Source organism: Cylas formicarius, unplaced genomic scaffold (genome assembly GCF_029955315.1).
Source record: "Cylas formicarius isolate icCylForm1 unplaced genomic scaffold, icCylForm1.1 PGA_scaffold_1__22_contigs__length_36826433, whole genome shotgun sequence".
NCBI classification, from domain to species: Eukaryota; Metazoa; Arthropoda; class Insecta; order Coleoptera; family Brentidae; genus Cylas; species Cylas formicarius.
This window is the reverse complement of record NW_026844264.1, coordinates 3,013,266-3,038,878: the sequence shown is the minus strand read 5'-3', so window position 1 is coordinate 3,038,878 and position 25,613 is coordinate 3,013,266. Positions and strand designations below refer to the sequence as shown.

The window sequence follows — 25,613 nt, the reverse complement described above, 5'->3', positions numbered from 1 at the left end:
TTTTTGAGTATTATTTTGGTTTATTTAAATTTTTATTATCTAAAACTATATAAAAAGGATCAGTATATTTAAAACACTCTTTTTTATTAATCGAGGTATTAGTTACAAGATGTCAAAATCAATGTAAACTTTTACTGTTTTCTTAACTTCAGCAAATGTTGTATTTTGGATTTTATGACGGATACACTTCTCTTAGGATGTAATAAATTCTCTTATTTTAGCTGACGGTGGGTAAGTGTTTGTTTGGAGGTATTGTGCAAACTCCTTCTGGATGCAATTCACTTCATTCTTGCTCAATGCTAAAATAAAAAATATTTTTCATAAAACGTGTTCGAAAAATTAGTTAAGGTGTGTTTGTCTTTATTTTATAAATTAGTATTTGTCACTTACATCGTTTATTTACAACTTTGTAGACTTTTGGCTTATCTGAAAGAAACAGTGTTTTGTCAAAAACACACAACTGTTTTACTTATATTCGCACTAGTATTATTACTTTTTTGACACCACAGTAACAAAATAAATTTGTTAAAAACAAATCTGACCTAAATTTTCGTTAACTCGAATCGGTTTATTTTTCCCTCTTATTCTAATGAACCATGCCTATGGCAGTATAACTGAGTAAAAGTAATAAAAACATAGAGAATTACCTATATCAGCAGTTTCTTGATCCTCGTTCTTCTTAATGTTTTCAGGAATCGGTTGGTCAAAAATATTATTATCTTTATTCGCTTCAATATTTTCTTTTTTGCACACAAACAATATTTCATTGTCTTGTGTGGGCGCATTTGGTGACGAGGACTCTGAAACCATTTAGATATAAAATGGCAAACTAGTAGTAAACAGAAAACTTTTTGCATGACTAACTTTAGGTTCATTTTCTTCAGGATAGTCCATATCAATGTCTATTTCGTTTATCGATTTGCCTTTATATTCGACAGGAAGGGTTCCTTTTTCCATCATCAATAGTATTTTTGAAACCTTTGCTGTCTGAAAAATATCTACAGGCAGCCTGGAATAACAAGTATGAAATTCATACACAAATAAAACTACCTAATTAGCAAACAAAAAAAGAAGACAAGAGAAGAAAAGTGCCTCAACTATGCAAGTTCACACAAGTTATTTTTCTTCAATGGGGTTTTTGTGCAATATTAACATGCGAAAGACAATACCTTTTTTGTAAAGAACTAGTCAGCAACTCAACCTTAAGTACCTATAATTTCAAGTTCGTAGAAACATGGCTGCGAACACTTTTTTTTGGGATCTGAAACGTTTACTCTTTTGTGGAAGCTCAATATTTTTGGTGATGTTAAATACCTACAGGGTGGGGCATTTTTTGGTCAGTTAAATTTATCCTCAAGTTTTTTGTGTGATTCCACTTACTTTCATTTATGATTGAGATATTAAATTAAATAAAAACATATTAAATATTACAGCTTTGCTTTTAAACATTGTAAATTTATGTTGATAAAACAGAAAAGTAAAAATGATATTTTGTTACTCCTATTTAACATACGCGATTACAATACGATTATTAGAAATTGTCCCCCCGTAACTACAAATTCTTGCATTTTAAGAGATACGATAATTTTGCCTGTGTGTATATTTCGATATGTGCTTATCCATTTGATATTTGATATTGCAAATTAATTACAATTACAATTAAAATATTGACAGAAAAAAACTTAGTTTAAACTGTTTGTTAGTTTGTTTGTTTGTTAGTTGTCATTAACAAAACTAAGATTTAAAAAATATCTTACTCATAGTATTCATCCTGAGTTTTCGGGGTATGTCCCATAAAATTCGCAAATTGCTTCGTTTCGTTTGGTGTCATATTAAGTATTTGCATGACAGTAGCGATGTGCTTTCGTAATTTGTTGCTAGAAATAGCATCTGGATTCTGCAACTCAATTTTTTTGGTTAGCATTCTAATGGCGACATCACCTTTGCCCCACTTTATCTTGCTGCCAGGTACGGTGAAGACATAAATGTTTTCTTCTGAAATATATTTATTTCTATTACTCAACATTGTTTCAATAAAATCTTCCAATATTTTGGGTAGTAAAATGACGATTGCCCGAGAACCTTTTCCGCTATTCAATAATCTCTTATAGTTCTTAGTTAATAACTTCTCTGTATCACTTAGGGCGGTTTCAAAATCTTTACATTCCGTGCTTCTAACTCGACGGTAGTCTTCAATCTTCAGATATTGAACATCACCAATCCTGTGCCTGTTAAATATTATCAAAAGCGCTAGCGAAGAACGAACTAAAAGTTTGTATGTTTCTATATCGTCCAAGTTCTGATTAAATTTGTCACAACATTCTTTTCCCATCTTTAGTACTTCTTCACGGAATTTCTTGATGTCACTTACAAGAGGTAATAGAAGTGGTTTGTCCCATTTTTTTTGTTGAAGATCCTTATTTGCCAAGGAAGATAATTCGATATTCCAACGACTTTCCTCTAACTTCTTAAATTTTTTTATTTTATCGGACCACTCCTTAGCGTCAAAATCAAAATTCTTGTTAAAACTAGCGGCTACTATCTTGTAGTTTCAAGAGCATTAAATTGAAATAATTACAAAAAAAAACGATTTTCCTAAAACCATTTAAAATATTTTCAAGGTAGTTTAGAAAATAAATAAACTTGAATGAATTTAAAGCAATTTTTATGAAACTGATATACCGTGGTTTACTATAGACGTATTAGAAGAATTTGCATACTATCTATAAAAATCAATAATGTACTATTTTATTTTTAATCAAGTCAAATTAACTCGAAAACTCCGCGATGAATAAATTTAGTGATACCTCCAAAATACGTAAACACAACTAAATATCAAAATTTTAAAAAGTAGACCATCACATGAACGCAAAAATTCATAGCAATTATGAAACTAATAATTTATTTCTTGTCGTAGTAGAAAGAAATGTCTCATATTTTTTCATGTAGTCTTCATTTTTTTTAAATGTCTTTATTTTATATGGTTTATTTATCATCACAGAAAATTTCGGCAGAGAGAGGAAATTTAAATGAAAACAACCTGAATTTACAATGCACAAAATTCAATGAAAAATAAAAATGAGCAAAACTGGGAGTGAAAATTATTAAATAATCCACCTTGATTTTTTTGTAGTAAGTATTACAAAAAATAAAATCGTTCAAACACTGTGAGTTGCTAAAATCGTAAAAGAATTATAAAGACCTTTTAATGCAATTACAAAACAAAATGCCACTTGACCTACAAAAATTTCTAAATTTTAAAATTTTTGTTTATTTTAAAAATAAAAAATAACTATTTTCAGCATTTTTGATTTTTTAATACTTTTCGAGAAAATCAATTATTATTATATTATCAGTTATAATTTACATAATGTATACGTACATATAACTCTTCACAAAAAGTTTTCTTGGATTTCGTGTCCACTACCTTTATTTTACTATCAGGAACTAGCAAGCTGCGGGTTTGTTGTGAGGTAGTAATATTTTCAGAATTTATCGATTGTGATGATATTGAAGATTCGTTAAGATCTTTTAAGACGAAGTCTAAATCTTTAGAATCGTCACTTTTAATATCGACAGATGACGTAAAACTATAAATTTTTTGCCGCAAGAGCTTTTCCCTTTTTTCATTTTTGGTGCACTTTCTGTTACTTAATTCGAGGCTCGGTGTAAGCAGTTTAATTGAGGAAATGACCTACAGTAAAAAAAAAAAATAGAATGCATTAGTTTTTCAACAAATTTCACTTACTTTTATTCTTTTAGGCGGAAGTTCTGCGCAGTGCTCCACGTCATCGTCAAAATTATTTTTTGCAATTGGTTGTTCTGAATTAAAATCTTGGGTTTCACAAGAATTAATCGGTAAAGGTTGTAATACTGTAAGTTTATATTCTCTAGTGCTTCTGTCAATGTTATAATAATCGGACACAAAACCATTATCCACTGTTTGCATTAAAAAAGTATTCTGCAAACGCAACAATATCACAAAATGATTAACAATATTAGAAATGTTTCAACACATTTGAAAATGTTTACTTACTTCTATCTTTTGATTTGGAGATGGTAAGCAAGGCTTCTTAAGTGAATCAAATTCTGTATTAACTTCGGTATGGCATCTGTGGTAACATTATCGGTATTTTGGAAAAATTGTCTATCATTTTTAGGATTGTACGAGCAAGTTTCTGTGTTGGCTTGTCTTGTAATATCGTCCTGCTTTTCACTTTCAAAATTGTCTTTATTTGAGAAAGGTTTTAATACTGTATCTTTTTCGTCTACTGTTTGATAGAACTCAGGTAAAGAGCATTGGTCAAAGTCACACTTTTTAACCCACTCCTGAAACGACATCATGTTTTGCATGTTTTTTTCTTATTTATTTGAACTAAAAAATTAATCGATTTAACTTACAAGAGCCTTTTCGTTGTGGTTCCATTCTGGTATAGTGCTAGGGTCAGGTAAAATTTTTGAAACTTCTTCTAAAATACACATACACAATGTAAAAATAATATTTTCAATTTTGAAACTTAGTCCATTAGGATTTAAAGAAAATCTTGAATTGAGTTTTTATTTTACTGCTTTAATGCGTCTTAAAATTGAACTTGAACAATTATTGCTTCGAAAAACTAAGGTAAAAAATAAATTAGTCACACCTAACCACTAATTAACTTTAGAACACTGTACTGCTCATACTTTTTTAAATATAGCGATATTCAATTCCAAGAACCCCAAACCTCGAAACTAAATCACCACAAGCTTACTCACATAATACTTGCTTAAATTATTTATACAATAAACACCACAAGGGGTGTTTATTATGTAGGTAATTTAAAGGTCTGACAGTTCAGTCCAATATTTTTTTATTGTAAAACTTATGAGTAAGATCACTTCAAGTGGACCCCCCATTTACCATTTGATCATAAAAATTCAATCTATTTATATTTTTTATAAGTACTTACGATTGAAAATTGATCCCAAAAACGATTTTTTAAAATTTTGATTTCAACATTTCTTTTTATATTGAAAATTTGAAGTACTTTTAATTAAAAAATGGATTAAAAATCCATGGTCAAATGTCTATACTTTAAGAATATATTAACGACTTAAAATTATTTGTTTATTTTCGTATTGTTAATTAACTTTTAAGTTAACAAATGAAAATTTAACTGATTCCTTGTATAAAAAATATTTTTTTTATCGGTCACATGCTTTATCCATTTCTGTTTAAGATTCCGGAAGAAAATTTCACTGCGCGTCATTAGTTTAAATTAGTTTAAAATGAATTTATTTATGACAACGCGCCGGACGCCGAGCGCCGTGGAAGCCCCGCGCTGCCGAGTGTTTCGAACTGCGTTGAAGGTTTTATCAGTGATAATTTTAAATAACAATACAAAATATTATTGTAAAACAAATTCTATTATTATTTGTGTTATTTTATTATAATTATTATTAATATTTTTTTTTACCACTATTATAAAGAATACGATCATAACATACTGAATAGCTTAAATAATTAAAATGTAAATTTGTCGTCAGTTTTTTTTTTTTAACTTTCTTAATAAATACTTTTTCATCCTCGGAAACGAGCCTGCATTCTAGTGAAAAATTTTTCAATGGTTTGTAATAATGAAATTGGCGAATATTTTTTATTGGACTTAAGCGTTTACTTTATGATAAATGACATAAGGGTGAAGTGTAGCCTGATCATTGGAGCAATGGTGTAATTGAATAGCATCTTGAACAAAAAGGCGGCCCACATATATTGCCCTCTAACAAGAATTGCACATATAATTAATTCCCTATAAAGACTATGAATTGGCAATTGGCAAGCTGTAATTAAAACTATTTTTTTTATCCAAACTAATTTATTTATCACATAATTGTCTTTTTTTTATTTAACGGATTGCAACATTAATTTAATCTGCCTATTTTAAATCACAGAAAATATAATTATTACAAATAAAAATAAAAATTATAATACTAAAATATTAACTAAAAAAACACAACTACCACAACACTTCAGCTTTTCGTTTTAATAATTATTTCATGCTTTGCGTATAAACTTTTGTCACGAATAGACAGGAATGACTTCTAAAATGATTTTGTTATTTACTCTGGATACGCGGAAAACAAATAAAAATCGTAACGGAGCGGTTTTTCTTTTGTTAAATAAAGATGTAGTGTTAACTAGTAAATTTAAAAATAATAATTTACTAAATTACCTAGAAAAAGTAAATAAAGACCATAACAATTTAAAAATTTAAAGTTGCTTATTTTTTTCTAGATTTACGCTGTTTGGTAAAAATAATAAAAAAATTTATGGTATTCTTTATAACATTGTTAAAAAAAATAAAATTTTATTAATAATAATTATAATAACATCAATAATAATAAAATTTGTTTTATAATAATATTTTGTATTATTATTTCAAATTATCACTGATAAAACCTTCAATGCAATTCGAGACGCTCACCAGCGCGGCGCTTCCACGGCGCCCGGCGCGCTGTCATAAATAAATACATTTTGTTTAAACTAATGACGAGCGGTAAAATTTTCTGCCGGAATCCTAAACTTTAATGGATGACCATGTGACCGATAAAAAAAAGATTTTTCTTACCAAGAAATCAGTCAAAGTATCATTTGTTAACTTAAAAGTTAGTTAACAATACGATAAACAAATAATTTTAAGTCGTTAATATATTCTTAAAGTATAGATGGATGCTAAAAATTTCATAAATTTATCTCTTACGGTTGATTTTTAATGTTAATTAAAAGTGCTTAAAATTTTCATTATAAAAAAAAATGTTAAAATCAAAATTTAAAAAAATCGTGTGGGGATGAATTTTCCATCATAAGTACTTATAAAAAATATATATACATTAAAGTTTTCTGATCAAGTGGTAAATGGGGGATCCACTTGACGTGATCTTACTCTTATATATTTAAAAAATTCATTCGAATTTTTGAATACTATTAAAAAGAAAGACAAAAGTAATCAGAAGGGCAATATTTAAAATATTTTTGTATGTTAATATGTTTAGATAACTATAAACTACAAATGGATCCTGAATGAACACTTACTTGTTTTGTCCAAAACAAGCGAAAGCATTAATTTACTTCTATTCATTTTTCCGGACGTGACAAAGTGCCGCACATCTCAAGAAAATGCCGAAGACTAAATGAATTCTTTTCGGTATATCAGGCATCAAAAATAATGGCTTTGAACTATACAAAAACTGCTGCGTTGCCAATTTACCATCACATGGGAAGTTGTAAGGTAGTTGATGCCAAGTTTCTTATATATACAAGAAGTGACAAGGTGTGCTTTATAGTTAGATTATATATTCGGGAAGTCGCAATTACTAAAGAGTTTCAGGTATATATAGATTTCGCTGAATATATCAAACATGTTCATAAAAAATTAAATCCGTTGTATGTCATGAATGGCTCCGGGTGCGTTTAAACGTAATTTTCTGGTGGTCTCATCGTCACTTGTAAGGGGCTCACTTTTTGATGATCTGCATATTTTTTAAAAAGATGTAAACTTTTGTTTCATGAAAACACTACATAACAGTAACAATTATTACTGCACTGAAGTGCACTGAATGTGTTATAGCCAAAAAGTAACAAATCTTTTATAACATATGGAATTGTTTCAGATTTATTTAATTTTTTCATAACTAAAAAGAACTTACTTATATTAAATAGCAGCCGCTAGTAAGCTAAATAAAAGGTTTCAGTATCTTCAAAATACTTTTTTTTGAAAGAGGCATAAACTTCTATAAATTGATGTCAAGATAAAAGTTGTGGAAAGAAATTTTACAAATTTTAGATTCTAAATACACACTTCCTTTTAAATAATGCGATCAAAAATATTGATGTTCATTTGATTGCGTCAACATAAACAAAACGCAAACAAACATTTCAAACTGAAATTGTTTTCATATATATTTTTGCCTCTTATCATGAATTCGTAGGCTAAGGGGTATTTGCTGTTTAAGTAATTTTAAAGACCTAACAATCCAGACACATTTTTAAAATACTATTTTATAATAGTTCCATTACTAAAAAATTCATTTGAACCCCCTGTAAATTATTAAAAACCATACAAAAATTACGGGAACTACAAAAACTTCATTAAAATGTCTAGACTACATTTTTGTTTTTGATGTAACCTTAATCAAAAACTCTGGAGTTCTACAGGCTGGTGTGAGTGATCATTTTTCTATTTTAAAAACATAAATGTGTCGCAATTTTACACTGTTCCTAAGAATGCAAAACCGACTGGTCGTCCAAAAATCGTATGTTGCAGGGGGTGATGGGAGTGAATATTATAATAAAAATTACAAAAAACAAAAAATATTATTATGTTGTTGTTTTCTACAACATACAGCCATTAAACTGACAAAACTTTTCAATATTTTTATATTTATATTTCTTCTTTAAGGAATAAACGCTTGCCCTGAAAACTCATTTTTATGTTATCGTTTACCTCGCTGTAACTTGAAAACTATTTGGTTTATCAAAAAAATGATTTTTATAAATCATATGCATTGAAGATCAACGAATCAGTTACTTTTGCAAAAACTCCAATCGGATGGATCGTATACTTATAATTAGCAAAATATGAAGCCATCTCGTTAATATCACGGCCGCCAGCGAAGCAACGAGAGAGGGTCAAATTTGTAATGACGGTCAGGCAATAAACAAACGACTTAGCGATTACGGCGGCTCTTAAGATCGTTTTTGCTTGTAGACCCTCTTTCGTAGCGAATGTGAGTTATACGTATTTGCCCTCATTATTACTTTTGAGATTACTAATTATTTGTATTAAATTTTATTGGCAACATTGCATATTAAACCAATAATACATAAGTGTGCATAGAAGCTAGAATAAAAATTAAAATTATATCTATAACAACACCTAAAATTAAGTAGAAGTAAAAAGTTAATCTAAAAAAAAATCCTTCGTGTTGGTCAGGAATCATTTTTGTCTCTCTTATTGCTACATATTGATTTTGCACATTTACAGAAATATTTCATAAATTGTCTTTTATAGGAACACAATGGCCCGTTACGCTTAAAATGTTGTGTCTAAATTAAAAAATCTTATTTGACAGAAAATTGAATGTCTCTATACCTTTTTTTTATATTGACAGGTGCTTAGAACTGATGTATGCTCTTGTAATATTGCTTCGGTTATCAGTACATGTGAAATTTTTCATTGAATTTGATTTTTTTTATTTGAACGGAACTCATTAGGGATCGTCAATTTTACATTATATGGCAAAAGTTTAAAGTTTCCAGGTATAGTTTCATTTATTGAAATTTGTGTTTCGTGAAATGTGGGTGCTTTGTCCAAAGTTTCTAAAATATATCTATATTATCTGCAGCAAACTGTACAAATCTATCGGATACTATTTGTCAAGAGAAAGTTACGTAATCGCCTTCTAAATCAAGTTGAATTTCTTCTTGAGCGACGCTCAGAATATCCGTGTAAGATACTGTGTGACAATAAGCGTGGCTGCTTTCAACCAGTTTTTTTGACTTGGTCTCCTGATAGGCTAACATTCCCAAACCACAACCCAACTTTCATGTCAAGGGTTCCATTCTTGAGAACCATTTAATTGTTAAATTCGCAAGGCGACATCTTCACTACCGAGATATAGAGCGTTTTTAAATTTTCGGCCCTTTAGAAAATTGCCCATAACATTTTTATTTATGAAAATTTTGGATCCAGATAAAAACATTATGGCATTTTAAGGCAAATGCAGTAGCGTACTCAGATTTTTTTACAGTTCTTCGTTTTGTCATTAATGAATTCAACTTCCTTATTTTATAGGATGTGGCTATTTATACATATTGTATGTATACGCAATTGGCTATTTATACATACTGTATGTATACGCAATTGGCTATTTATACATACTGTATGTATACGCAATTGGCTATTTATACATACAATATGTATAAGAAATTGGCTATTTATAGTTACGTATAACGTACTAACTAACCAAAAAGTTTATTGATATTAATATTTTAATAAAAACTACATAATTATAGAAAAATATTGTTTTATTTATTGTTTATTGTTACAATATACTTGGGTATTTATTTTATTTTTTATTTCGTGTTTTAATTTGCTTCTTGTAAAACTGAATCTGTTTAGTTTTTCTCTTCGGACGTCCTTTAGACTTAATTTTTGTTTTAAATTTTAGGTTTTCATTTGATTGATGATTTGTATCGGATTCGTTCTGACTTTCAGTACCAACTAAGCTATCCTGGCAACTTCCAGCTTCAACTAAGTTACTTGTCTCAAATTCTATTGAACTAATTGTAGGTTTACTATACTCATTCTCAAACAGAGAAACCCCATTTCTAGCATTTTTTTCAATTAATTTTAGTTCGTTCATATATTTGTTAAAGGTTGTAGTTCCATAATTTGATAAAATATCTGCGATATTTTTTGTTACTGTCAGTGCTGTATTGAATTTTTCTCGATCCGATAATACTTTTTGACAACCATCGAATTCATCCTTGTCTATATCATCAATGTCTACGTCATTCGTGTCTTCATCATCGATATCCATATTCATAATACTTTCTGTATTTCCAACTGAAGTAATGTATCTTGGATGGAAACATGTTTTTGAAAAAATATCTAAGTTATTGTATTTTCTTAACATAAAAATATGCCTACATGGTGCACTGAAAGAGTTCCAAAATGTACATGAACATGCTTCCAGCGACGTATTATAAATCTTCGATATTCCAGTCTCAAGATTTTCCTCAATGCCATTAGCCATTACTTTTATTTTAGATTCTAAAGTTTTAAACAATTTTAATTGTTTATGAAATAATTTCATTCCAGTCTCTGTGAGAACTTCGGAACATACTTCCAGCAATTTTCTTATTTCATTATCGTTATCCATAATTTTAAAAACTTTTTGTTTATTTTTGGCTAATTTATTCTTTATTCTTGAATCAATAAAGTCTATAAGCTCTTTAATACATAAATAAATTGTCGGCAAACTATGATATTTAGTTTGTATGTATTGCTTAAGAGTCCAAAATGATCGTTCAATTCTGTTTGTTGTCGTATCTCCCATTAGTGGCAAATGTTTTCTAAAATAATGTACCCACATTTCTTTACAGCTGTCCCAATTTTTAAGAAATTGCTCTTCAAGAGTCACGTATTTATCTTTTGTTCCTGCAAAAACTTTTACAGACTTGCAAATGCCCAGGAATTTCTTTTTCTGCTCTTCGTATTCTTTATATGATTGAGCATATAAACATTTCTTGAACGCATCCAATATTTTGTTTTTTTCATCAATTTGTTTATTGTAGGCAGTAGAAACTAGCCTTTTAATGTATTTAATGACATGAAATTTACAAAGTAAAACGGTTGCACTAGAAAAAATGTCTCTGATAGCTTTTATTTCGATGAAATCTTTGTCAATTAAAAAAACGGATGGGTGGGTCTTACAAATTTTTTTAAATTCATTCATACAATGTATGAATGCGGAATATGTTTCTTTAGCAATAAATCCTATAGCTGCAAATTCTGATTTGTCGGTTATGCTAGAATAGCAGCAAAATCCCAAAACTTTATAATTTTCGACATTAAATCCAAAGGAAACATCTATTTGTATCACTGGACACTGAGATTTATTATAATTTAGAACCATCGCCGAAGAGGCTACAAATAATGATTCTACTTCTTCTTCTGCATCTTTTTGTATAGCGTATATACCACCATTTTCTTCGATTTCCGCTAAGAATTCCATTAAATGATTTTGGTCCACTTCGGTACATGAAGGAAAAAGTTTGTTTCGAAAATTTTGTATATCCTTTCTTATAAACTGTTTCCCACTTTTTTTACTTAAAACTGCAGCAACCATTCCATCTTTGGCGCTAGACAAGATTAAATCTGTTGCTGTTTCGTAATCATTTTCATTCATAATTTTGGCTTTGCCGTAATTACTATATTCTTCTTTGCCAACGGTATAATTGTGATTTAGTAATAGTTTTGTTAATTTCCATTTTTCATTTTTGCTTTTATAAAAATTAATTTGAGCTTTACAATTCTTGTAGTAGTAATGTTGATTCGGACGTTTTCCCAGGCATTTTGAATTTTGCTTAATACCATGACAACATTTGTACAGCACTTGTTTCTGAGACCGTGTTCTAATAACAAATGGATGATAATGCTCTTTACAAAATACATTAACAGTCTTTGATAACTGTTCATAATCATTAAAATGTTGACCAACATTTAAAGTATGTTCACTAACATTGTTGTCATTAACGGACATTTGTTCTGTCATCTAAAAGTGAGGTTAGAATATTAAAAATATAATTAATTTAAAAAAATCAGCTAATACCTTGCAACACTTTTATAGAATAAGTCATTCACAATTTAGCACTTCGATTATCTATAAAATGGTAATTATCTTGACTTAAATCACTTGAATGGTTTCAATTATTAGTACCAGTGCACACGGGCGTCAAAAGTAAGCTAAGCGCGCGCGCCGATTTGCAGCAGATAGGTAGAGAGACATTGGCGCTTATGGTGCGATGCACACGGTAAGCTGCTTACTTTTGACGCGCCGATAGGTATCGAAATCAACGCGTGTTTCTGTGGAACGCAGCTTCCTATCTTGCCGATCCCGATACCCACAGAGGCATTGCTGGCTATTGTGCGATGCACACGAGACGCAGCTTACTATCGCCTATCTCCATTAAAAATTATTTATGAGCTTCGTGATGGCTTGAAAATCGGAATATGTGCACTGTGAGTAAACTAGCTCATCACGATATGCAAAATTAACGCAGATTACTTTTGAAGCCCGTGTATGTTAAACAGAAGTATTAACAAGAAGAAGGGGCACTTTAATGGATATAGTGGAGGCAAACATTTTAGTTGAGGATGGCATTCATAGATGGTCACAATCAATATTCTACTTTTCTATCTGCGTTGTACGTAACTATAAATAGCCAATTTCTTATACATATTGTATGTATAAATAGCCAATTTCTTATACATATTGTATGTATAAATAGCCAATTGCGTATACATACAGTATGTATAAATAGCCAATTGCGTATACATACTGTATGTATAAATAGCCACATCCTATTTTATATGGCAATCATATAGGGCATTCTTTTTATGTATTAGTGTATTGTGTCGCTGTTAGTTAAGGGCATAAATTTTATGCTTTATTGAATTTTGTATCACATAATTTTAATGGAAAATCTGAACGCAGAGGCAGTTAATGAACTTTATTTCGATAAATATCCGGGGCAGCAACAACCAGACAAGGAGGCAAGACAAAATCAAAACGACTTAAATGAGGAAGAGAAAATCCGGAAATTGAATATGATTGCACAAGTGTTGCAAAATCCAAGCATTAATTCTTGAAAAGAGTATTAAATGAAGTGTTTGGATAATGTTGGATTGGAACTAGTGGCCTGCGAAATTGTGTGATGCTAACTCCTCTAGTTTTTTTTAATGGGGATATTTACAGATCTTATATTAAAGAATTTTCTAAACCAAATCACAATTAGAGGAAGTCACTCGGGAAGCGTTTACTCCCATCAATCTTATAGAGTTAGTGAATAGTTGTCATTCAGTAAAAAAACTGACGTTCGGTGTATAAGAAGTATTCAGCATATTTTATATTCGAATACTTATTGCTTTCTGTTTATTAAAATAACTATAATTTATGAATAATAAATAAAATTCCAATAAAAATATTAAATGGTTCTTAGGTTTCGTGTTTTTCACTTAAATTATTTTAAATTGTCCATATCTTATCTTTATGTTAAGTTCCAGAGTTTATTAAATAAAGTAAACAAACCAGACTCTTTTAATCAACTCCACTAAACATTTTGCCCACTCTGCCCAAAATCCTGAAAAAATTCATAAAGCAACAAATTCAGTCACATGTAAGAAAAAATTATTGTGAGCTTTCAGTCGTCCTGACAAGTAAAATGCTGTGACGCAGTGTTTAAACTATTGCCTAACACTAACATAAGGTATCCCAACATCTTACACGATATATACAGTCTGCGACCTGATCTGAACCAATACACATAAACAATGTCTGAAAATAACCTTTATCAGCATTTACCTATTTAACTGATCTCGCCAAATCTACGATATTTCAGGCTTCTTACTTTTTATTTTATGTTTTCCTTTTAATTCATTTATTTTATTGAAGTTAATGTGCGTAACCAGCTTTTGTGTATAAATAAACTTGTCAAGGCGAACAAGCGGAAGAAAATTTTTCAAAATTATATTTGTTTATTTTCTATAATAAAAATCCTTTATTATTCTTTAAGACAGAAAAATAATTAAACTGCCAATATTCAAATTGTGTTTATCATATCTTCAAGATATCTTTTTGAACATTTTCTTGTTTTTATCCAAAACCAGAGAAGGCATTAATTTAGTACTCCATTCATTTTTAAGGGAAGTCACAAAATTTCGTTCGTTACCCGCAAATACGCCGCAAATACGGTCGAAATGAATCCTTTTCAGTATATTGTGCGCCTAAAATAACGGCCTTGAACTACTCAAAAAATGCTACGTTGCCATTTTACTACCTCGTGGGAAGCCATAAAGTACTACAACTAAACGTACTGTGAAGTCCTAACGAAAAAAAAACGGATATGGCTGCCCAGTATGATACTGCAGTTTTAAGTACTGCTCTGAATTCATTGAGAAAACAAGAATTAATAGACTTAATAGTGCATCGAAGTGTGCCAGATAGTGTGAATAATCAACTCGTAACAAGGTACGTCCATTATCTTAAGGATAAGCTCCCGAATAATATCGAAAATGATGAATTCCACGACAGCGTGGATAACCTAACCTCACAGTCATGTGTTTCTACTGATTGCGTGCACAAATCGGAGTTAAACACTGTAACAATGCGAAAGGACTATCTAGAAAAATTGGTCTTTCATTTGGAGAAGAGGGTGTCGGAACTGGAAGAACTGATATCATGTTTAAAAGAAATAAAAAAGTATGAAGCTATCCCAAATCCCATAACATCGGCACCATCTAGTAACGTGAACCCGAACCAAAATATAAATTCAAATATCGATAACAAGATATCTACAGCCAAGCCAACAAATCAGACCGGGCAGACAAAAATACGCCACGAGACCTTCGCTGCAGCCACAACATCGAATTCCTATAGACAAACAAAAACAAAAACAGTAATATAGTACAAAAAAATACTGGTATCTCCAATGGCGTTTCCGAGACTCGTGCCGGACAACAAAAACTGCAGACGGGCGTGAATAATAATAAACAATTTAATAGAAATGGACATAAGAGTAGAGCAGTAATAGGATCGAATTCGACTCGACGGCTTCTGAACTCCGAGGGGTTGGAAAGAAAGGTTATTTGCACCTCTTCAGGATGCCTCCCAATACGGAAGCAGAAAATATTCTTGACCACTTGAAGAAAACTGTTCCCCTAATCAAGTTCGAATGCGTACCTCACAATTGCACAGAAAAAGCTTCGTCATTCAAACTATCACTTCCAATAGAATATGTAACTGACGTATACAATCCCGAGATATGGCCAAAGGGAACCCTTTGGCCATATCTCGTGCAACGTTTTAGATTCCCAAGGCGTGGAAATTTTCACCAGATAGAAACAACGAAAAATCCAAGTAACTGAGATTGACCTCTCATTAATACACTTAAATGTACAATCCCTTAACAATAAAACAAATATGATTAACATGTTCACACAAGAACATGAGCCAACTTTTCTGTGCTTTACGGAGCATTGGTTGACAGGAGCACAAACTGATATATCACTACAAAATTACACGGTTTGCTCAATATTTAAACGTCTATCTCATATACACGGGGGTAGCATAATATTCATTAATAATAGCGTCGTCCACGACTGCTCAGATATTGTAGAGATTAAGCAATTTTCGGTCGAACAGGTGTTCGAATGTTGCGCAGCTAGTTATAGGGACAAATTATGTATTATATGTGTGTATAGGCCACCCTTAGGAGACTGATTTATTTATAAATCAGCTCGAGGAGGTCTTGCAGTTCTCTGCCACAAAATTTAAAATAACTGCTTTGCGGGGATTTGAATCTCAATAGTAATAAAAAGGATCTTAAAATAATGAAATTATTCGACTTGTTCGATTCATTTGATCTGTGTTCTCTTGTAAATTCACCCACAAGGAAACATACCACGAATACTGGACGGATAAGCTCAACAACAATTGATTATATCGCTACAAACCTTAAAGACTCTAGTTTAACGCAAATTAATTTGGGGATATCAGATCACCTATCTCAAAAATTAACTTTTAAATACTACCTAAATAACACAATTTGTAACACAGCACAGAATCTTGAACAAAGAATTGTCTCCGACAGTAGCATTGCTGAATTCCGCAGCTATTTTTCAAAGGAAAACTTATTTCTTACAGGGTGTACGAATATTGATAAGCTATTTGATGTTTTTTGGGATTATCTGATATGGTGTTTTGAAGTATCACATCCCAAGACAAAATTTCCGAATAAAAACACGAAACATAAAACTTCTATACCATTTTCAGAAAAACTTAAAAGTGACTTTAGTAAATTGAAAGACTTAAACTGGAGTCGAAAAAATTCTAATAATGTAACAGTACACAAAAACTATAAAATGCTAAAAAATCTAGTAAACAAACAGATTGCCGAACAAAAGAAGGCCTTTTTTTCTGGTTTAATAAATCTTTCTGACAATAAAAATAAAAAATTGTGCGAACTAGTTAACGATAAGTTGGGTAAAAAAAAAATTAAAAATCGTATAAAAATCCGTGTCAATAATGTCATTGCCACTGACGATAAAATAATAGCGAATGAGTTCGGACATTTTTTTGCCACTCATGTACAATTGAAAGTTAATTCTATATTCAGTAAAAACGATACCGGTACTTTTCCACCCATCAGGGAGAAGAGTATGTTTTTCATGCCGTATACGTGGGAGAAGTAGTGTCCTTAATTCACTCATTAAAAAACAAACAATCTTTGGGAATTGACGAAATACCTGTACGACTTATTAAAGCATGTAGCGATGTCCTGGCCCCATATTTAACTGTGATTATTAATTCCTCTGTTTTATTAGGGCAATTCCCCTCGGCGCTAAAAAATTCTAAAATGATTCATGTGTTTAAGAAAGGGGATTCAACAGACATAAAGAATTACAGACCTATAACAATCGCAAGTTGTTTTTCCAAAGTCCTAGAGAAAGCCATGTACAATCGAATGACACATTTCTTAGAGCAAGAAGATATAATAACAAATGTGCAACATGGTTTCCGCGCTGGTCACTCTACGGAAACGGGGTCAGATGAACTTGTCCAGCATATTTATGATAAACTAGATATCGGAGAGACAGTAATCGGAGTTTTTTTCGATTTATCGCGCGCCTTTGACTCCTTAAACTTCAGTATAATGGCAAAGAAGCTGGAATGCTTGGGCATCAGGGGGCCTATCAATGATTGGGTCATATCTTATATGAACCATAGGAAAATAAGTGTCAAAATAAATGGAACGTACTCAGACCTTTATAGCGTCAGCCTGGGCACGCCTCAGGGGGGAACTTTGGGTCCATTATTGTTTCTTTTATATGTGAACGATTTGCCGGAATTTCTCAACAGCGACTGTCGTGTCTTTATGTACGCGGACGATACGTCCGTCTTTGTCTCTGGAAGAGATGCAGAAGTGTTGATGGATGATGTATCTCTTGTTGTCTCACAGTTTAATAACTTCTGTAGGCAAAATCATTTGATCGTGAATGTGGAAAAGACAGTCGTGTTTGAGTTTACTGGTCAGTACATTAAACCTTTAGCTGGCTTATCGATCAGTTTTGCTGGTTCGCCATTGGAAACAAATCAGACCACGAAGTTTCTTGGTTCTTATATTGATAGCTCCTTGAGATGGGACCGGGACATTGACAATGTCTGCAATAAACTAAATAAAACCTTTTTCGCAATATTAACAATTAGAGATTCATTTCTTGAGAAGGCACTAATAGCTTTTTACTACGCGTCAGCTTACTCTTCCATTTCACACAATATTGTCAACTAGGGACAAGCGAATGATGCTGAGAGAGTGTTTATACAGCAAAAAAGAATACTTAGGCTGATTTTTAAACTTCCTCCGAGGCAATCATGCAAAGAGACATTTCAATAGCACAAAATATTAACAATGCCTTGTATATTTATTTATATTTAAAATACTTTTGGTCACACATAAAAATAAATATTCACATAGGAAGCATACTGATATCCACAGTTACAATACTCGCAATAGAGAACACCTGCTGAAGCCAAAACTCAACCATATGTTTTATAAAAAATCACTAAGTTACGCGGGACCATATTATTATAATTTGCTGTCTCCAAGCTTAAAAAATTTATCTATAAATCAATTTAAAAAACACATCAAGAGGCTCCTGTCGGCCAATGCTTTCTACAGCCTGAAAGAATTTGAAGCGTACCTGAGAGCATCGTAAATAACGTTAAAAGTTTACCGAGATTTTTCTAATGTATACTCTCTTTTATTTTAAATTACATTAACTTGTTTGTCATATTTGTTATATAAATATATACTCGTATTCGTTCTATACATTACTTAAGATTATAATATACATTGTTTTTACAATGAAACTTGTAATTTATTATTTGTATTTATTGACGAAACATCCATTGTACCACCTGGTCTTGTGGATAAATAATCTATCTATCTATCTATCTATCTATGGTTTACCGCGGAGATTCAAAGGGAAGTCAATACATGCGACAGACATACCAAGGTTACACTGCGAATTGCGATGCGAGCGCCAAAGATCTACGCCTGAACTAAAATTGATAATGTACGGATAAATGGTCGACCTTGGGACTTCAATAGAAAATTTTGCAGGAACGTTGCTAAGGCCCTCAAGGTCATACTGAAAAAGTTTTACATAGGAAACGTTGTGACTTCCGAAATCGGAAGCCTCCACGTTGTAGATGAAGTCACATCGTTAATTGAGTATGTATTTTGGAAGTTGTAGAGTACGTTTATCAATATATATATATATATATATATATATATATATATATATATATATATATATATATATATATATATATATATATATATATATATATATATATAACACTTGGAATTTCTTCTTATATCGACCGTACTAAACTTATTTGAATTCAAAGGATATCGGGTAGCGGTCCGTGGTTAAAATAGAAAGCTCCTTTTTTCTTTAACACTCAATATTTCGTCAATTTATTTGTTGACTTCTTCAGGAGTGAACTAAAATTTAATGAAAACAACAGGTCAAACTATATAACAGACAATTAAAACAATCGTGAGAAATACTTACAAAATTAGAGTCTACCACATAGTTCCTCAAAAACCATACTTTACAGTTAAGGTAAATGAACGAAGCGACATAATGAAACAAACGGATAAACACTTAGTATACAATTCTTAATAATGGTAGGCAAAAGTTGCACTAACGGGGGTAGCGAAAAAAAAAAAAATCGATCTAAATAATGACAAAAAAAGGGCATCAAAATAACCTACTGTGGTTTAACTGAAAAATGTTACAGTATATATTGCTTATTTGTTGTGTATCAGACTTGTAATTAATTGAATCTTTGTTTTTGTTAATATGGCACATTTCAAGAAACAATCGGGCTTTATAATTATTGACACATTGCAAAATTTTTGGATTGCTGTAGTCAAATTCATGTCCTGTTTTTATGTAATGCTCAACCACTGCACAAGTATTCTTATGAATACGGCAATCACTTTTGTGCTGTGTTAAACGTTGTTTTAACCACTGTGAGGTCTGTCCAATATAACAGCCTTGACAACCCAAACACGACAATCGATATATGACATTACAGTTATATAGTAGCGGAGTTGGATCTTTCACTCTAGAAAAAAGTTTAGAGACTTTTTCAGTATTATATTTAGCAATTTTTATTTCCTTGAATTCTTTGAAAATATTTATGATAGATTCTGTGAGGTTTTTAATGTAAGGTATCTTTCTGTAACACATCCGAGCGTCTGATTCCTCTGTTGGACCGTCAAATGTGTTGGAGTTATAGATTAATCTCTTAAGTATATGTTTTGGATATCCGTTATTGACAAAAACCTTGAAAATTTTTTTCAGGTTATTTTGAACAAAACTGTCATGGCTCAAATGTGTAACTCTGTTTTTTATGCCTATAATTGTATTATATTTTTGGTTCTGTGGATGAGAGGAATAATAATTAATAAATCTACCTGAGGCAGTTTCTTTCTGGTACCAATCCAAAATAATTTCATTTTTGTTAGTTCTAATAACCTTGGTATCTAAGAAGGGGACATAGGAGTCTTTTTCATGTTTAATTGTGAATTGTAGGTTGGTGTTGAAAGAATTAAAAATACTCAAGGTTATATCTGTTTGGTCACATGGTACCGCACAAAGAAGATCGTCAACATATTTATAAATAAAAGGTAATTTGAAAGGTAATTTGGGTATAATTTGATCTAGTAAATGGTCCAATACTAGGGTAGCAATTATTGAACTGATGGGAGAACCCATTAGGGTACCAAAAATTTGTTTGTAGAATTTTGAATTGAAACTAAAATAGATCAAAAATAAATTTTATAAATTTGAAAAAATTTGTCTTTGTAAGATTAATGTGTTCTTTTATCTTTTTCCATTCATTATCCAAAATCTGATTAACCAATTCGAGAGGAATATTAGTAAAGAGCGATACGACATCCAATGAAATCAAAACATAATTGTCAGGGAGTATGTAACCGCTGATCATGTTGGCAAAGGTAAATGAATATTTTACATTATAGTCATTTGTGTTTGTAAACGTAGTTTTAAGGATATTAGCCATAAATCTCGATATGTTGTACGTAACAGAGTTAATCGAGCTTACTATTGGTCTCAGGGGGATATCGGTTTTATGGATCTTAGGCAAACAGTACAACTTTGGAAAGGATGAATTATAGATCGATAGTTGTTTACATTCACTGTCAGAAAGCTCTCTCTTTGTTTTTAATGATTTAATTATCCTATTGTAAGTTAATTGTATCGAAGTAGTAGGGTCGCGGTTAAGTCGTGTGTAGGTGGTCGAATCGTTTAATAATTCCATTGTTTTTGGAATATATGTGGTTTTCTCCATAGCAACAGTGCAACCACCCTTGTCCGCTTGCAGTATGTACAAGTCAGGATGTGCATTCAAAAAATGTTTAGCTACTTTAAACATTGTGTAGAAGCGAGAAGAACCATTACTATTATTGTTGTGCATGTAGTTTGTGAATGCATTTGCAACTTTTGCCCTCATAATATCTTTAGAATTGTCCGGTACAACATCAATAATATTTTCTATGTCAGCCAAAAAATTTTGATTTAGAAACTGATTATTATTGGCTGGTACGCTAAATTTGGGACCGAGTGATAAAAAGTCGGATATATTTTTTGGAATTTCAACACTAGAATAATTTTGGAACCATTTTTCATTGTTATAAAATAATACATTTTGCGTAGATTGACATTTAAGAAGCAAATTGAATTTTTTTATGTTAAACTTTTTTACTTTATTGAAAACCTTCTTGTATATGAGTTCTAATCTACTCTTATAATCTTGGGGCTACCTAAAAAACGTTATCTATGAAGAACCTATCGAAGATATGGCTGATCTCATTAACAAAATTAGTGCAGCGTGTGCCGCTATCACAAGGACTCTCCTACAAGTGACCCAAGCTCATCTGTTAAAAGTTTTTGATAGTTGTGTTCGAGCAGATGGACATAATTTTGAACAAAATTTTTGAAATGTCTTATTATGTAGTTAACTGCAATAATAATTTTGGTTATTAACTTGTAGGTATTTTACTGTTTTTTCATTTATTCATCATGTTATCAGAACTAAATCGATAAAAAATAATAAATAAAATCATACTAAAATAGTTGAAATCTATTGTTTGTAATTGCACTTAAAAGAACTGCGATAACAATGGTTGCCATAGTAACTAACATTCATGGCATACTTGTAAAAATAAGCGTTAATCACATTTTTTATTTATCAAGAAATGTTTACTTTAAATCGGTATAACGCCCAGCTCTTTGAGGGCGTCGAATTTTTTAAACTTTAGGAAATATCTACTTGACCCCACACTTTGACTACTTTTTACATAAATTAAATATTTCTTTTCGTTTTGGACTTATTGGCGTGCGGAGTTTTTAGTGAAAAACCCTGTATATATATATATATATATATATATATATATATATATATATATATATATATATATATATATATATATATATATATATATATATATATATATAACATTTTTCGGTAACTTCATAATTTTTTTCCTTTAAGTTGACCTTTTATTTTGGCGCTGTGTATGCAACACACCCCCCATACCCAACCTTGGTTAAGCCACGCGAAAAGACAGACTTGCGTGAGCGTCCGTAGTGTAATACACGAAAAAACAAGCTCTCTTCTGTGACCGGGTCGCGAGAACCCGCGCTGCGTTGCGGATCTTACTACCTCCAACCCTCCAGAAGACCCGGCCGGGCAGACGACGACGCGGGAAACCATCAAGGTGGGTGATTAACCATTTCGGGTGTTGTATGTCCTACTGTTTTCTTGCCGCTCTTTCCCGTTTAAGTTTTGAGGGTGATTTACAACCAGCTTCCCCCAACCCTTTACATATTGGTCCTTCTCCCCAAATCAGAATCAGTTTTTTGGATTTTTATAGTCATTCACAAACTTTAGTAATTTTAAATACATGTTCGCTATCGTGGACGGGTTAGCAAAAAACGTATAAAGTTTGGAGCGCAAAAAAGCGGTTTCACAAAAAGTGTTTTCCGTCGTTTCGAATTGCGGCCGTCTTTTTATTTGATACATTCTAAGTATATTTTCTGCGTGCTCAAATTCTTCTTCCCTTTAATTTACAGTGGGTACTTTGTAGCTTTTGAAAAGAAGAATTTTGTTCAAACCAATTTCGAGACTTAGGTGTGCATTTGTTTACAAAACGATTTAGAATGTCGGAAATGGATAAATTTATTGCTAAGCGGGATTTAACAAATAGACGCTTTAACGATATATTGTTAGCGGGTCAAAAAGCTCGCGTTGAACCCGATGATGATGAAATTTTATGCAAATTCCAGTGCATGGTGGAGGATTTGCCGAGTTTAATTAGCACTTTTGAGTCCTTTCAATTGGAAGTAATCAATCTCCTTAGCGAATGATTCGGAAAGAGATCAACAGTTTGCGGTTCAAGATCACTTTGATTAGTTGCATTATTCAATTCGATCTATTGCCAAGCGATTATTTGAGAAAGTGGAACCTAAGGCAGGCTCTCCGGCACCATCTGTAGTTGGTCGAGAGTTGCAAAGAAATAGTAATCTCCGACTCCCCCGTATTATCATTCCGAAATTTGATGGCGATTTGAAAAATTGGACTACATTTTTTGATATGTTTAACACGTTAATCCATAATAATTCTTCCCTTTCAAACATTGAAAATTTTCAATTTTTAGTGTCTTATTTGGAAAAGGATGCTCTCAGTGGTGAAGAATTTGCCAATTAATGATGCCAATTATAGTATACCTTACAATATCAAAACGTTATCAAAACGATCGATTGTTGTTAACTGATTATTGGCTGTCGATCTTTCGGGCTCCGACTATGAAGAGTGACTCGGTTGTTGAACTGAGGAGATTGCTTTGAACATTTTCAGAGAATCTTGCAGCTATCGATAAATTCGATATCGACTTGTGGGATTTTACAAAATTCAATTTGCTTTTAGAGAAACTCGACTCGACTCTCAAGACGAGGTTCGAACTCAAATTTTGTGATAAAGACATCCCAACTTTTCAAGATTTATGTGATTTTTTGGAACAGAATTGTAAAGCTTTAGAAAACTCTTTAGTTACCTCCAAAGGTATTACCCCTACCAAGAGGCTTGAGGTTTCGAAGTGAGTTTCAACCGATACACGTAGATCCACATCTATGATAGCGACGTTTACCCCTCCGAGTGCTGATGTGAACCGCACCAGTAACTGTTTATCCTGCCCTTCGGACTACCATTCTCTGACAAAGTGTGATTCCTTCCTATCTCTTGAGCCCCCTCAAAAGCATGTGCTCATCAAGCAACATCGTTTGTGCTTTAATTGCTTCGCGCGATCCCATGGTGTTGGAAGATGCCCCTCCAAGATTAATTGTCGTGTATGTATCAGCTCCACCATACTTTAGTACATTTTGGAAATGCTATCACAAGAATAAATATAATAACCAGAATAGACCAAGCGCTAATGACAGAAAAAATGGAACAATTTTTTTTATTCTGCTACACATACGTATAACTTCAAGATATTGAAAAATATATTTAAAAATCCTGTGTACACCAAAATTCTTCTTCGAGTGATAAATTTTCGGAAATTCTCTGAATTCCACTTGATTCCCATGGAATGCCACATAATTCCTTTATAATTCTTTTTATATAAGCATTCACATTAAACTAATAAGGAACAAAAATATGGTAGTTATCATAAAATAATACATAAATTGAAAAAATCAATTAGTACAATTACAAAATAGTTTATAAATAGTGTAATTTGTCATCTAGGGTCGTCCGTAATGCGCTAAAAAGCAATCGAAAGCGGTATTTTACTTGTGTGTGTGGATTAATTAATTAATTAATTAATATATTGTCTCAAAACGATTGCCTAAAATTCAGATGTTTTAAATATATATGGAATTTTGTTTCCATCCGGTTCCTGTCGCGTTTTTTGGGTCGGATGTTCCGTGCTCCGTTAGGACGATCCGCAAGTACGCGACCGGTACGACCGAGCGATCTTTCGGCTTTCCGGCAAGCTGGACCTGTTCCGAAACGCAATTCACTATTAGTTTTATCTCCCTTTTTCAATCGTCAATGAAGAAATGAACACATTCACATTGATATTAGCGTTGACTTGCATAAGTCAAAGTAAAAGATATTTTTTAAAACTGAATAAAAACTTACTTCAACTGATTAATATGCCATAGGGATAATAAAAATATTTGTTAGTAAATTGTATCACCTGGTATATACCCAAATCAAATTAATAATAAAAGTTAGTGACACAGCATTGTTGCCGACGTTTTGTGGAGATGAGTAATAAAATAACGTCATTATACCACTTAACTGTAACTAAAGTTCTCTACATATCATCTTAGAAACTGGAATATGATCTTATTCACCTTCTCGAAAAACCTCCGAATCCAAGTTTTCTTGTCGATATTTTAAAAATTGCTGTCGATAACTAAACTTTAAACTTTAACACTCAGTGAGCGACATTTTCCTAGAGCACGTTTGGCTCAAAATCATTATTTTTGCGGGTTTAATTTAGGATTGGCTTTTGCTGCATTCATTAGGGGCTACCTGAGATAACTGAAACGTGTCGAATTACTGAATCGTTCATTTTAAAAACCAAAAACTAATAACTATACTAAATACTTATTCGCACCAACAAAACATTCCATTTTTCGTTGACTAGTTTTTAGTGTTTCTTGCATTGAAGGTCAACGAATCCG

General features: G+C 31.7%; 2 long non-coding RNA genes across 2 annotated transcripts; both read right to left on the bottom strand.

Moving 5' to 3' along the window:
• Positions 1–133: 133 nt before the first annotated feature.
• On the bottom strand, positions 134–1,003 carry LOC132696647 (uncharacterized). The gene is made up of 4 exons (XR_009618057.1): positions 865–1,003; positions 648–800; positions 391–426; positions 134–299 (listed from the first exon to the last, which is right to left on the bottom strand). It is a non-coding gene; the product is annotated as an uncharacterized LOC132696647 (long non-coding RNA).
• Positions 1,004–3,447: 2,444 nt separating this feature from the next.
• On the bottom strand, positions 3,448–4,750 carry LOC132696648 (uncharacterized). Its single transcript, XR_009618058.1, has 4 exons — positions 4,402–4,750; positions 4,037–4,329; positions 3,749–3,961; positions 3,448–3,694 (listed from the first exon to the last, which is right to left on the bottom strand). It is a non-coding gene; the product is annotated as an uncharacterized LOC132696648 (long non-coding RNA).
• Positions 4,751–25,613: the final 20,863 nt, after the last annotated feature.